Genomic DNA, 14,088 nt, shown 5'->3' with positions numbered 1-14,088 from the left:
TCCCCTGGTTCGGCTCAGGTTTGAGCTAGTCTGGGGTTAAGGTGTAGGGATGATTTTGTCACCTCTGGGCCGCCAGTAAGTAATTAAAAAAAAAAAAACCCTTCAAACTCTGGACCCGCTCTGATCCGGCCCAGGGGGTTGGCTCAAGGTCGAGCTGAACCAGGCCCGGTCCAGCTTGAGGCTGAACTTGGTTCCCACATCCTTATTATAGAGACAGCAACTAGTTAATTCTCTCAAAAGGACATTGTGGGTATACTATTCAAAACCTTGAACATAAAATATCAGAAACCTTAAACAATCTGTCTTAGGGCAGAAGGTGCCTGGGTTTTTGTTATTAGCCTACTTTACAGTAGACTTATGAGATCACCCAATATCCCATGTATGTCTGGGGGTATGTGTGTGTTTCCCCCCTCCATCAATTCCTCAATGCCTGGACCAATACGAACCAAATCAGTACAGTTGTAGGGACACCTCAACGGCATAGTTTGTGATTATGTCATTCATCCCAGTTCAAGATGGCAGACGTGTATACTTTTGAGGTGCAAGTGGGCTAGCATGTGGACTTTCTAAGCACTTTGAACCAAATTTGGTACAGTTGTAGTGAGGGACACACAGGGACACCTCAACAATGTAGTTTGTGATTATATCATCCATCCTGAATCAAGATGGCAGACACGTGAACATCTGAAGCGCAATTAGGCTAACTTGTGAACCACCTGATTTGAACCTTCTTTGCTGCAGGTGTAGGGACACATAAGGACAGCTCAAGGGTGTCGTTTGTAATGATGTCATCTACCCTGATTCAAGATGGCGGACATGTGAACGTTTGAGGTGCAAGTGGGAAACAATTTGGACCAAATTTGGTACAGTTGTAGGAACATATTGGGACATCTCAAAGGCATAATTTGTGATGATGTCATCCACTCCAGTTCAAGATAAGCGCATGCATGAACATTTGAGGTATAAATGGGCTAACTTGTGAACTGCCTAAATGATTTGGACCAAATTTAGTCCAATTGTAGGGATAGTGAAAGGAAAGTAGGCAGATTAGTTCTTACTAGAACTACTTGTTTTTAAATAGATTAAAGTTTTCGGTGAATGAATGAATGAATGAAACTTTATTACAGTCCTTTACCTATACAAAAGAAATGCAACGGCCAAGAGCTTTAAAATTAAAATGATATGACTTTTAGATACATGGCAATATAAAGCCAATGTTTGAATTCTTCCTTTTAGCACTTCTATTCCCATTTGCCCCAACTGTTTTATTCAGAAATTAGAATTCCAGATGTTTAATTATCATAAGAAAATTTTAAAATCTCTGTTAAAGAAGGACCAAGAATTATTTTATATATTCAGATGCTTACTATTTCCTATCATTTGTGCTTATGACCTTGTTGTTCAGTTTAAATGTTTTGCCGAACAGAACTGTGGAAAAGAGACAATGGTTTACATTTACAGGAGACTGGATTCAGTTGAATCTGGTAATTTCAGGACAAAGGACAAGAAAAACAAGAAAAAGCGATATACAGCAGGGACAGAAAAGACCTCTAAGGTCTTGGAGGGCAGGTGCCAGTTGGAGTAGTAGACAGTACTGGATAGATGGACCAATTGTTTTGACACCTTATAAACTTCCTATATTCATGTTCAAAATGCTTTTGTATTCAAACTGTAATCAATAAATCTCATTTTTTTCCATTAGAAGTAGGTTTGCAATCTGAGGTGAAAAGGCAAACACATCTTTTTAAAAAATCAACTTGTATTTCACTCCATACATTAACTTGCATCAACTGCCTTATACTGAGTCGGCCCATATAGGCCAGCACTGTCAGCATGGATTGGCAGTGGCTCTCCAACATTTCAGAAGGGGTTCTTTCCCAGAACATGCCTCAAGATGCCAGGGACTGAACCTGCAGTCTTCTGCATGCAAAACACGTGCTCTATCATTGAGCTATGGCTTACAGTAGATGCAACTGTAATGGATGTTGATACCAGCTGATGTAATCACACTACCAGAATAAGAATATAACAGCCAGTGAATTGAGGTGCAATACATTTCCCCTGAATAACAAAAACATGAAAGTTTCAGAAATATTAAAGTGATCAGAAATAAAAGTGTTGCCAGAATTTATTAAGCAGTTATTTAGAACGGATCTATCCTTTTAATGCCTTATTGAAAAGAAGCAAGGCTGTACGTTTAAAAAAGGATTAGGGCAGGGGAAAAGAGTTCCAACTGTACTAATGTAGATCTCTATTACTCTTCCTGGGCACATAAAACTGGCATTTAAAAAAGCTCTGGCCAAAATGGAACATGTGCAAGCAGTACAACCAAGTAGCCTTGACTTTGGTATTAAAATATTTATCTCTCCTTCCAATGTCAGTAGCATACAAACTGCCTTTCCTCTCACTTAGAAACATTAACCTATGCTCTCCCAGGTGATGCCAACCAGTCAGAGAATTCACAGGCTTTCCATTCAAAATAACTGTTTGGTTACAAGAGTCTCTCAAACATGCCATTCTTCAGGATTTCTCCCTGTGGTATTTGAAGTGCCCATTTAAAAAAAAAACCTTCAAAGGGAACTGTGCTTTGATTATTTCATTTGAAATAGGATTTTGTTCAGTCTTCTCTTCAGCTCCCCCCCACTATAACCACTCCCACATTCTGCTAGCCTCCATGTATATTATAAAGGCTATTTACTAGAAATATTACGTGATAACCTTAGCTTCATGTGTTCTTTAAAAAAGGACATCCAGTAAAAGAAGAGTTGATAATGTCCCCCTTGTCGGACACAAAGGAGTATGAATAATAATCTCATATGGCTTTATTATTAGAGGACTTTATAAGATAAAGCCTCCCAGAAGATATATACTTTTTAAAGCTGCGTCAATCAGTTTGAAAGCAATTTGGCTGAAGGTAAACATCCAGGGTTGTGTGTGTGTTTTTTAAAAGAAATGAATAAGAGAAGTGTGGCACTTAAAATATATAATGGAATATGTTCTTTCTTCCAGTTTGATTTCCTTCTTCTAACCAACAAGCTACTTACGAAATCAAGCAAATAAACAGGCAAACAAAGAAACAAAAGAACAACAATCTTAAGCCAAATGAACAATATATTTTTCAATATCAATGTCCTATGGGAAATCACTTCTAAATTAGTCCTGCAAAATGTGTTAGGAAAATGATCCAGGAGGATATTCTTTTGTGATTCAAAAGGGATGTTTGTGTTGTTTATGCCACAGCTAATCACTGCAAGTGAAAGGCAACCTACCTACAACTTTCTTTTCATGCAGAAGACAGGTAAAGGAAAAAAGGAAAGAAATCTGGGTGAAGAAATACTAAACAAACGTGCATGATCTAATCAAAAGGGCATGATCTAATCAAAGTTAAATTAGTTTGAATCCCATTGGATTCAATATTATTATTTTACACACATACAAAATCAATTAATCAAAAATATTTAAATAATATTAAGCTCCTGTGTAAGTTAATATCCAGCTTGTATATCACTTCGATAAAATAAAACTGTTTCTCCTCCTGAAGCCTCAAGTAATTGTCTGGCTTCCCTGAACATAATGTCAATCTGGACATTTCAGCTAGTTTCCATATCTTCACCAACCATTCTTTTCAGAAGTGAATTGATGAGTTGCCATGTCATTTTCTGGCCACTAACATTTCTGCTGAAGTTAGCAAAGTCTAGATTAATCAGTCATGTTCTCTGTGGATTATACTTTCCAGATTACTTAGCAAAACAAACAATGGACACAAGAACATCACTGAACATGCAAATCAGAAAAGTCGTATTTCACTGAACATGCAAAACAAGTCTGTAGCTTGAGGGTTCTGCTGGATTCAACGCTGTCCCTGGAGGCCCAGGTGTCAGCAGTGTCCAGGAGTGCCTTCTACCAACTTTGACGGGTTTGTCAGCTGCAACCCTACTTGGAGAAACTAGAACAGACCTCTGTCACTCATGCACTGGACACATTCAGATAGGACTACTGCAATGCACACCATCTGGGGATTGTTTCTGAAGACTGTTTGGAAGCTTCAGCTGGTCCAGAATGCTGCTGCAAGGATGTTTGCAGGCACTAGACTCTAAACAAGTATTACACCTATCCTGCAGCAGTTTAAATAGTTGTGAATTTGCTTTGGAGCCAGATTGAAAGTGCTGTTTTTGACCTTTAAAGCCCAACACAGCTTCAGACCAGGGTGCCTTTTGGACCACATTAACCCATATGACTCTGCTAGGGCCCACAGATTGTCCAATCGAGCCCTTCTCTTGACCCCATCACTGACACAAATATGGTTGGCCAGAATCAAATACAGGACTTTCTCAGTAGTGCCCACCCCCACTCTGTGGAATGCCCTTCCAAAAGGGCTTTGTCAGTCTCCCTTTTTGTTTAGTTTTTAAAAAGAACATAAAAACCTTTCTTTTAAAGAAAGCTTTTAAAGACTAACTGTGATTTTGTTTTAATGCTGGCTGATATTCTACTTGTCTTATATTATTTGCTCTTTTATTTGTTTTAGGGTGATTTATTGTATTTTATCGTAGATATTATGTTTTTACACTTTTAATGTAAGCCACCCCAAGCAGCAGTGTGCTCGATGGCAGGATATAAATAATAAAAATACCTACATACATATGGACTATTTCCAGTATTTGTTACCTCTGTTTTACAGAACATACACAAGAAGTAAGGTGCTAAGTATCATTAGCAACATATTTGTATAGTGTTTCTTATATTTATAAATGGAGAACATGCAGAAACCTTTGTATATGTGAATTGCCAAATGCCATGTACATAGTCCCATTGATATCAATGGAAAAATCAAAAACCTGATTAAAACTCTACCACTGAAATCAATTAAAAGTGCATAACCTTTAGCTGGATCATACCTTTATATTTACAAGTAATCAAAGAATCTCAAAAAGCCTTAAAAATATGGCACTGTAACTTAAATATAGGCATTCCACAACTTACAAACACCTGCACTTACAAAGCTCCATCACATATTGCATTAAAGAAGTCCCCAACTTACAAACACCAACTCACATATACAAACAAGTTGTCCTCTTGGGAACTATATGTGTTCTGTGTTAGGAACATCCAACTTCTAAATGAACTTTTGGAATACAAACCATTCATAAGTTGGGGTCATTCTGTAATCACGTTCAAAGCTATGCAAAATTAGTACAAAGCAGGTGAAAAGCATAACCAAATTAAAATAATGTTACTGTTCTAAAAGGTATATCAATATGTCATGGTCTCCGTTAAGATACACAGCATTTAATCATTTTTAAAGTTAACATATGAATGTGTGTTCAAAGCAGTGATACTAGCCTGCTTACCTGACAAATGGACCAAATATATCAAGTGACTTGCTGAATGACTGCAGCAAATCTGTGAAAAATTGACAATAAATCTGACTTCCAGAATAAACAACCAGAGATTGAATAAAATCTCTTACGATTTTTAAAAAGCACTTGAAAACCCACTTCTTCACCCAAGCTTTTTCAGCTTTTTAAATGTTTAAATTTTAACCTATTTTTGATTTTTAGATTGCCTAAATTGTTTTAAGATTTTTGTGTATGTTTTAACTTGTTTTATGTTATTGTTAACCACCCAGAGACTAAAGTTTGGGGCAGTGTATAAATCTGACAAATAAATAAATAAATAAATAAATAAATAATGAAACTCACGAAAAAGTTTTCTGATTATGTTGTTGGGTTTTGTTTGCTGTTGTTTTGTGGAACGAGAGCCTGTTAAATAGGAATATGAGTGCCATTACAAAGCTCTATGAAAGAAAAGCATCCAAAAGGTCTTGGAGGGGGGCGGGTTTAGTAGAGCCACCACAGAGGCGGCAAGTGAGAGCCTGGGGGTGAGAGCCCTCGGTGGCCACTTTTCTTGGGGTATCCAGAACAGCTTGTATTTTTTGAACAAGTTCACCCAATTACAGTTACGCTCCTGGATAGTGCTTAATTTCTAAAGAAGGTGATGTTAGATTTTACCCTGATCCTTACATTAGCAGGGCCACTACAGTTCTTTGCATGTTAGAGGGGATGTTTCCCCTTCCCCAGCGCAAATGATATAATGTTAAAGCTTCCAGTTGAGGGATAAATGACATAATCCCACGCCTTCACCCCTACTGAGCGATAAAGCTGGCCCGGTTCAGTTCAAATGGGTGGTTTGGGTTGATTCCGAACTGTTGAACTGAACCGGTTTGATGTCGAACCAGCTCAACATCAAATCGGTTTGCACATCCCTATTGAGAGCATCTGCATAGAATAGCCAGCTCATCTATCACACCTTCTGACCAAAAGGTTCTTTCCACTAAATCCAGAAGCTGACTCACTGTTGATGAAAAGACACTTTGCTGACTCTTGAGACCATGCCCAGGGACCAATGCACTGGGTTTCCCTCTGAGAAAGCTGAGTGAAAAGGTGGACAAAAAGAAAACAGGAGGAATCATTTTACATATTATTTAACATAAATATGTTAGATGATGATGATGATGATGATGATGATGATGATGATGATGATGATAATGATGATGCAGGGCTGAACTCTACCTTTGGCGTGAGCCCTGGCTCAAATTGTCTTCAGCAAAGTCATGCTACCACGTATGCTACCAAGTACATATTGTGCATATTCCCCATTTTCACAAATATGGGCTCGTGCAAGCGGATGTGCAACAAGTTGCAGAAGGAGTTGTCCATGAGGTTGTGCAAAGAGTTCCCTGTTTACATATATGCAGGCTTACATGGTTTGCACAAGAGGTGCACTAACACAAGAACTTTCGTATTTTGGGGCAGAAACATGGCAATGGCGTAAACACAGCACTTCAGAAAAAAGGTTGCAAATTTAATCCCCATGGGAAGATGGGGAAAAGGAAGCTGGGATTTGGAAGCTGCAGGATGGGTTGCCTTCAAAGAACAGGTAACCTGTTCACCCCTCTCCACTGCTTTCCCTCCGCTGGCTCTCAAGTTTGAAGGAGAGGCGCAGGGATGCAGTATTCCTCCCTCCAGCTCCATTGACATTGGCCCGACCATGTGCATGCCGATGCCAATCAAAGATGCAGGAAGGAACACTGCAGGCCCACACCTCTCCTTCAAACTCAAGAGCCAGCAGGGGGAGGGGGCGAACATATAAGGAGCACCTTACCTGTTCTTTGAAGGCACCCCCATGTGATGCCCCAGAGAGTGTAGGAATGCACTAGCTGCAGCCCCCTCCCCCAGACTCGAGAGCAGTGTGGAGGCAGAAATGGCATCCTTTCTCTCTAACAGAAAAAACCAGCTTAAATGCCACAGGTGGTGAAAACTGACTTTTAAAAACATATGTGCCACAGCATTTCTGCCGAAAAATACAGTAGTCTAGAACAGAGATTCAGTTCTTCATGCAATGACTATGTGCTACATCCATATACTAGTGCAACAATATTTGCACTAGTGCAAGACTAATCAGGATCCTCCAACACATAAGATTTTAAAAACTGTTTTAGAATCTTTTGATTGGGATTTAGGTATTTAATTTTTATATAGTTTAGTCAAGTTTTATTCCTCTAAATCACTGGCCATTCGAGATTGAGCAAAGATTTATTGTCTTCTTTTACTTTTATCCATATTTCTGCGGCATTATGGATTAAATATCACTGTGGTATAAAACCCTTAAGTAAATGCTGCTACATCTCCCAGACAGACAAAGATAGGGGCATGGACTCCAATGAATCAAACACCGCACATTGGAAACTAATGTGATATATTTATTTGAAGTAATTTAGGTTTGGAAAGTTCAGGCCAAAGTACTCTTTATTTGGAGGAAAGGGTTTGTTTGTTTGTTTTTAAAGCAATAATACACTTTACATAGTTCTCCAAACTGAGAATTTTTTAACCAGTTCTGAAAGCTTGTCTTTTTAACAACATTATTCAAAGCAAAACAAAACAAAAACAAAACACATTCCTTGTAGACTCTCTTATCTTATGTTTTAATACAGTTTCCAGGAATTGATACATCTGTTGCAGGAGAAGGTATAGTTAAATAAATCACCTAGCAAGATCAAACTGGCAGTTTCGTAGTTCTTCAAATGAGAAACATAAATACATATTTGCACGTTTAAATGTTCCTCCTTTGCTAGCCACTCTGTGAAGAAGACCTATATGTCATGGTGAAGACTCTTCCATATGGAGTTTCAAGTCCATCTTACTCCTGCACCTGAGTACTCATAGCCTGTGTCCATAGCCTGGAGGGGGCATTCTGGGTTTCTGACCATCCTCAGGGAAGTGTAGAGGGCTTCCAGTTTCTGTGCGGCAATACACTACATTGCTGAGTGTTCAGCAAGGACACTGCATGGGAGGGGGAAGGGGCAGAGGACCAATGGAATGGATGCTGTGAGAAACTTTTACACCACACTCTCTCTATATAATGTGGACTGTGGCCAAAGCTAAGAACAAACTAAGGTTGTTCACATGTCCATAACAGGGGCAAGGAGGGAGACAGGGATGAACCTACCTTTCCCCCAGACAATCACTGATCTCCTCTTCGGCGTGCACCCACACTGTCCATGTTGTTCCAAGCAGCACGGATCACTGGAGGCTGGGAAAACAAGTCCTGGCCTCCAGGAATCCCAAAATTAACAGCATGAACAGAAAGGGTCATTGGGGGATTTGTCCTATGAGTCAGGCGCTCTGGGCGCCCAACTCTGTGTGTGCTCAGACTGCATACAGCCAGAGCATTCACATGACCTAGGACCTGGGGTAAAGGGCATGCTTGCATCCTTTAGTCCAGGCAAAAGAGCTCGCACCCCATAACCGAGGTAAAAGCACTTGCACCCCAAAAGCCAGGTAAAAGTGCTTGTACCCTATAAGCCAGGACAAGACTTGGGCTGTCTGGGGAGGCAGTGCCGGGATCTGCCTCAATCCCGGCACTTCACACGAGCAGCCCTACCCAGGTAGGGCTGTCCCAGCCTGGTTAGGGCTGCTTGAGTGAAGTGCCTCACTATTTGTCTGTGAATTAATTCTCTCTATATTATGCAAAGTATGAAATGAAGGCACAAAGCAGGCTTGTCTTATCTGTTATACAAACATTCTATAACAAAGCAGAGAGCACTATTTTAGAAGGGTCAACTCCCCATTACCTGATCATCCCATTCTACACTCATATCATACCTTCATTCCATAGAAGCCCAGCTGGACTTTAAAGTATCGTGTCTAGATTTTAATGAAATTGTATTTAGTGCAAGTCTGTTTCTCAGCAGGCAAAGTTGCCAGCAGTCAGATGATGTATATGGGAAATGAAAATTTCAAGTGGAAATTACAGAAAATGAAGCAAGCTGGTATCACATAAGATATTTTAAGGCCATTCAAATAGTTTTGAAAGTATTTGCTGCATAGATTTCCCCTGGAAATCTGCTTGAAGCTCAACATTGTACAACGATAGGTAAAAGTGTCAGATAAATGAGGAGGGGACCTGATTCCTGTATATAGGATCAAAGACTATAAAACACAGGAGACAATAAAAAGAAAGCAAGCAAGGAAAGAGACATATTAAATAAAGGCATGATGAATGACATATACATTCTTGTGATAATTCCTACCCTGCTTTATTGCTCAGTAATGATCATACAATGTTATACTTCATTGATCACTGCTTGAATCTAAGCTTCATTTCCTCCACATATGTTAAACACCTTTGACTCAAATTCACTTCATGTAACTTTTCAGTACTTTCTTTTTAGTGTGAAAGGAAATTGAATATAAATACTGAATGAAGAAAAATCATTCACCATTATTGTTCTTCAAGTTCTATAGCGTTAGGAAATTCTTTGAGGTTCAAAAGCTGTCGTGGCAAAGCAGGGCACTACAGCAAGATTCTCGACATATTAAGGGCACGCCTTGGGCTAAAATCCACTTTGTCCAAGAGCCTCAAAGGCTTAATAAAGAGTTCTTCATACAAAGAGATCTTTGAATAGCAGGACAACCAACTGCACTTCCCCAGGATGCAGGCACCTGCTGAATCAAATTACTCACTGTGAACTGCCAACCTGATCCTAAACATATTATTTATTAGTAAGTCCCAAGGACATCCATGTACTGTGTCCAGGAATGAGGTGTTAAGTCTTTTCATTATAATTTTACTTTCTCCAGGCAGACACAGTACCACTTTCTCACAGAAAATTGATCTGCATATGAAGAGCAGGAAGAACTCCTCACAGAATGACTTCTACATTAGTCAGTTATATATACAGTAAATTTAGCAGAAAAACTTACTGCCTTTCCATTACATTAATGATTCCTAAAATGTTACTTAGCATTGACATAAAGTATCCCTTTTGAAGATCCATAGCCAATTAAAAGGTAGGCTTGATTTGGTCAAGTGAACTATCCTGAGGATTTGGGTGACTTGTTCTTGCCACTATTTTAATTATTATATGCAAAAAGTAAAGAAACACACATCTTATACATTAAATCAACATATTTAAAACAATAAACAATTAAGCCTAAAACATGGACTAGAACAATGGGAACCATTAAAAATAAAAGGCATTTGTATGCACAAAAGATCTTGTGTGCACCCAGATTTGTGGAATTAATGGATTGGGCAAATTGTAATGCAACATTATCCTTCAGTGGCCATAAACTAATGGGCAATAATTCATTGCTGGTGAATAAAAAACAACAACCCAGCAGCATCAGCATAGTTTAAAACAGATAAAACAGGCCTAATGTAGTAACCTTAAAAGGCCAGGGGAAATATATAGGTCTCACCTGGTACTGAAAGGACATCAGGTGAACTTCCCTGTGAACTCCATTCCATAATCAGGTCAACAAAACAAAGAAGGCCTTTTCCTGTCCTACCTGCAGCAATTTAAAAGGCAAGGAAACCCAGAAAAGGATCTGCCCTGTTCATGGGGGAGAAAATGGTCCTTCAGGTCTTGAGTTAACAGCCAGCATCTTAAATTGTACTAGAAACAAAAGATGTACAAAACGTTTCAAGCTTGAAATGTTTCAATTAAAAATGGACTGTTTTGTGTGTTTCGAGCTTGAAACAAAACACCCTTATAATAAAAAGAGCCTGTTTCGAGCTCAAAACAAAATGACCCCATTTCAAGTAGAAACGTTTTGAGTATTTCGAGCACCATTTTGGAGGCCCGTTTCTCTCTTGCAGATTGGTTTTCTGGCACTTGCTTCCAACTTGCCTGTGATCTCCTTGTTTCTTGGTTGGCTTGTTATCATATAAATCAAGTGTGGCCATGGGCAACTGTGCCCTCATTGACTGGGTGGAGGCAGGAGGGAGGAGGAGACCAAAGGAGGGAGTTTCAAAATGCATTTAAGGGGACGCTGGGAGGCAGACAGACATTAGAGCCAGTGTGGTGTAGTGGTTAGAGTGCTGGACTAGGACTAAGGAGACCCGAGTTCAAATCCCCATTCAGCCATAATACTAGCTGGGTGACTCTGGGCCAGTCACTTCTCTCTCAGCCTAGCCTACTTCACAGGGTTGTTGTGAAAGAGAAACTTACGTATGTAGTACACTGTTCTGGGCTCCTTGGAGGAAGAGCGGGATATAAATGTAATATATTATTATTATTAATAATAATAATAATAATAATAATAATAATAATAATAATAATAAAAAATAGTGTCTCATGAGGATAGTACATCAGTGGATTGGATCAGAGACTGCAGTAGCACTGAGACAAGACTGGTGGTGGTCTGGGGGTCTGCCTTCTGCCTCAGTGGAAAAAGAATGCCTCCTTGGTTTATCTGTCTCTTTCTCTCTCCCCCACCCCCTTTTAATTTGCCAGCAACTGCTTTTCTTTCTTTTTTAATATATATTTTAAATTGTAGAAGCAGCCCTATTGGCTTTAACTGGGTGCTGATTTGCATTCTTCTTCTTCTTCTTCTTCTTGCTACTAGCCAGCCCCCAGTGACATTAAAAACTAGGGTGCTGAGACTGTTTTTCTTTACTTTTGCAGCCCCAAGCTGCAACTTTGCTACTATGTGCCTGGATTGCACTTCATTTTTTGTTTTTGTAGGCTGGTGTCTTCCGTCTGTGCCCAGCCTACCAGTAGCTCCCCCCCCCAAGTTTTTTCCTTGTTTTAGTCTAGGGAAGGAGAGCTAGCCTTGTGGTAGCAAGCATGACTTGTCCCCTTAGCTAAGCAGGGTCTGTCTTGGTTGCATATGAAAGGGAGACTAGAAGTGTGAGCACTGCAAGATATTCCGCTCAGGGGATGGAGCTGCTCTGGGAAGAGCAGACGGTTCCAAGTTCCCTCCCTGGCTTCTCCAAGATAGGACAAGATTTTTTATAGGACAAGATTTTTTTATTGAACCAACAAACTACCAAAGCATACAGTACATTGCCAAAGCACAATTATATACAAAGTGGTTGTTTGTACATGATATATCTACAAAGATTTACACACAAGGATTTGGAAACACACAAGTTATGAAGTATATGTAGGTAGTACTGTAACTCGGGGGTGGGGGATTACAAGGCACATCAGGTAATCAGGGGCTGAAAGAGATTCCTGCCTACAACCTTGGAGAAGCTGCTGCCAGTCTGTGTAGACAATACTGAGCAAGATGGACCAGTGGTCTAACTCAGTCTATGGCAGCTTCCTCTATTCCTATCTTTTGGGTGGGTGAATGGGTAGGTCAAGCTCAGGGTCAACCCTGAACAAGTCAGTTTAGGGTTCACCTTTCTGTGGTGACTCTTATTTCCAACTTGTGGATCTCAGCTTTCCCCCATCATGTATCCCCAGTCCACTGCTGTGGATCTTCCGGGGCTTGCTATCACTTGTGCTTCCAAATCCAGATCCTGAGAGATCCCCCTATGTTCTCAATAAAGTTTCAGAAAGAAGATAAAAATTCATCAGGTGTGAATCTCCACTCACATTATCCCAGGCCCAAGAGGATATAGCACAACTTTAAAAGACCAAAGATAAGCAGTATGTCAAATGCCCTCATCTGAAGGTAATATTTAGAAGAATAGGGCATTTCAGTTTAGTGATGTGCACACAACCGTGGAGCTGCAGTCCGGCACTGGGGTGGGGGTTCCTTTAAGGGTGGGGGGAGGGTGTACTTATCCCTCCCGCCGCTTCTCCCCCTCCAGCGCGCCTTTTTAAATTAGCAATTGGGGTGGCAGGATACCTCCCTGCCGCCCCTTCCCCCGCTCGGCTGCAAAAGGCTTCACAAAGCCTTTTGCGCATGCGCGCATGCACGCTGAGGAGAAGTGACGCACATGCGCAAAAGGCTTTGTGAAGCCTTTTGCAGCAGAGCGGGGGAAGCGGTGGCAGGGAGGTATCCTGCCACCCCAATTGCTAACTTTAAAAAGGCACGCCAGAGGGGGTTAAAAAGCGGCGGGAGGGGTAAGTACACCCTCCCCCACCCTTAAAGGAACCCCCACCCCAGTCTGCCCGAACCCCGAACCGCCCATGTCTGGACCGGTCCGGAGGCCTGTAGAATGGCCTCCGGACCGGTCCGTGCACATCACTACTTCAGTTTAGAAGAAACAGTTAAAAGGGGATGAGATTAAAATATTAAAAATGAGGTGTGCACTAGAAAAAGTATAATGACATAGCCAATGAGTACCCAATTCAATTACCACACAGCAGGCTTAAATTTAAGACATTTTATTTCACTCACACATAAATGACCATTGAATGGTCTTCCAGCAGAACTAGAGATAACCAGTATTGTGCCTTCCAAAAGAGACTAAAGTCTTGTCAGTGCATTCAATCTAATGCTTCCCTATCTCCAACAGATTATGAACTGAATAGCAAAAACTTAATACTGTGTTGGCACCTCCTGCTGGTGCACTGGCTGAACTGCCTTGATATGGACAAGGTCACTGGTGGGCTAGTTTGCTGAGTTACATGTAAAGCTTTTAATCTCAACCTGATTCTGCCTTCCATTACATCTCTGTCTTGATGTTTGTTCTTCCAGAACCACCAATTTTAGCCACCCCAAAGTCTCTTGTCCATTATACCTGGAACCCAGACCCAGCTCGTCCACTATGTGGACCTGGGCAGTTGCCTAGGGCACCAATTCTAGGGCAACAACCACAGGCACTGCCACCCCTGATGTGAACAGTCAC

The 14,088-nt window shown here is 40.6% G+C and overlaps 1 protein-coding gene and 1 long non-coding RNA gene across 9 annotated transcripts in view; one reads left to right on the top strand and one right to left on the bottom strand.

Annotated features, from left to right (window-relative positions):
* Positions 1 to 5,692, top strand: part of LOC128344192 (uncharacterized) — a 79,496-nt gene extending 73,804 nt beyond the window's left edge. Inside the window, exon 3 of the long non-coding RNA XR_008315713.1 lies at positions 3,010 to 5,692. This is a non-coding gene — a long non-coding RNA (uncharacterized LOC128344192). The remainder of the gene's footprint in view (positions 1 to 3,009) is intronic.
* The window catches only part of ARID1B (AT-rich interaction domain 1B), a 676,179-nt gene that overhangs the window by 387,618 nt on the left and 274,473 nt on the right, over positions 1 to 14,088 (bottom strand). The gene's annotated exons all lie outside the window — the stretch shown is intronic.

The sequence above is a fragment of the Hemicordylus capensis genome, chromosome 1 (genome assembly GCF_027244095.1).
Source record: "Hemicordylus capensis ecotype Gifberg chromosome 1, rHemCap1.1.pri, whole genome shotgun sequence".
NCBI lineage: Eukaryota > Metazoa > Chordata > Lepidosauria > Squamata > Cordylidae > Hemicordylus > Hemicordylus capensis.
Note: the sequence above shows the minus strand (reverse complement) of the source record. Positions and strands in the feature narration are given on the sequence as shown.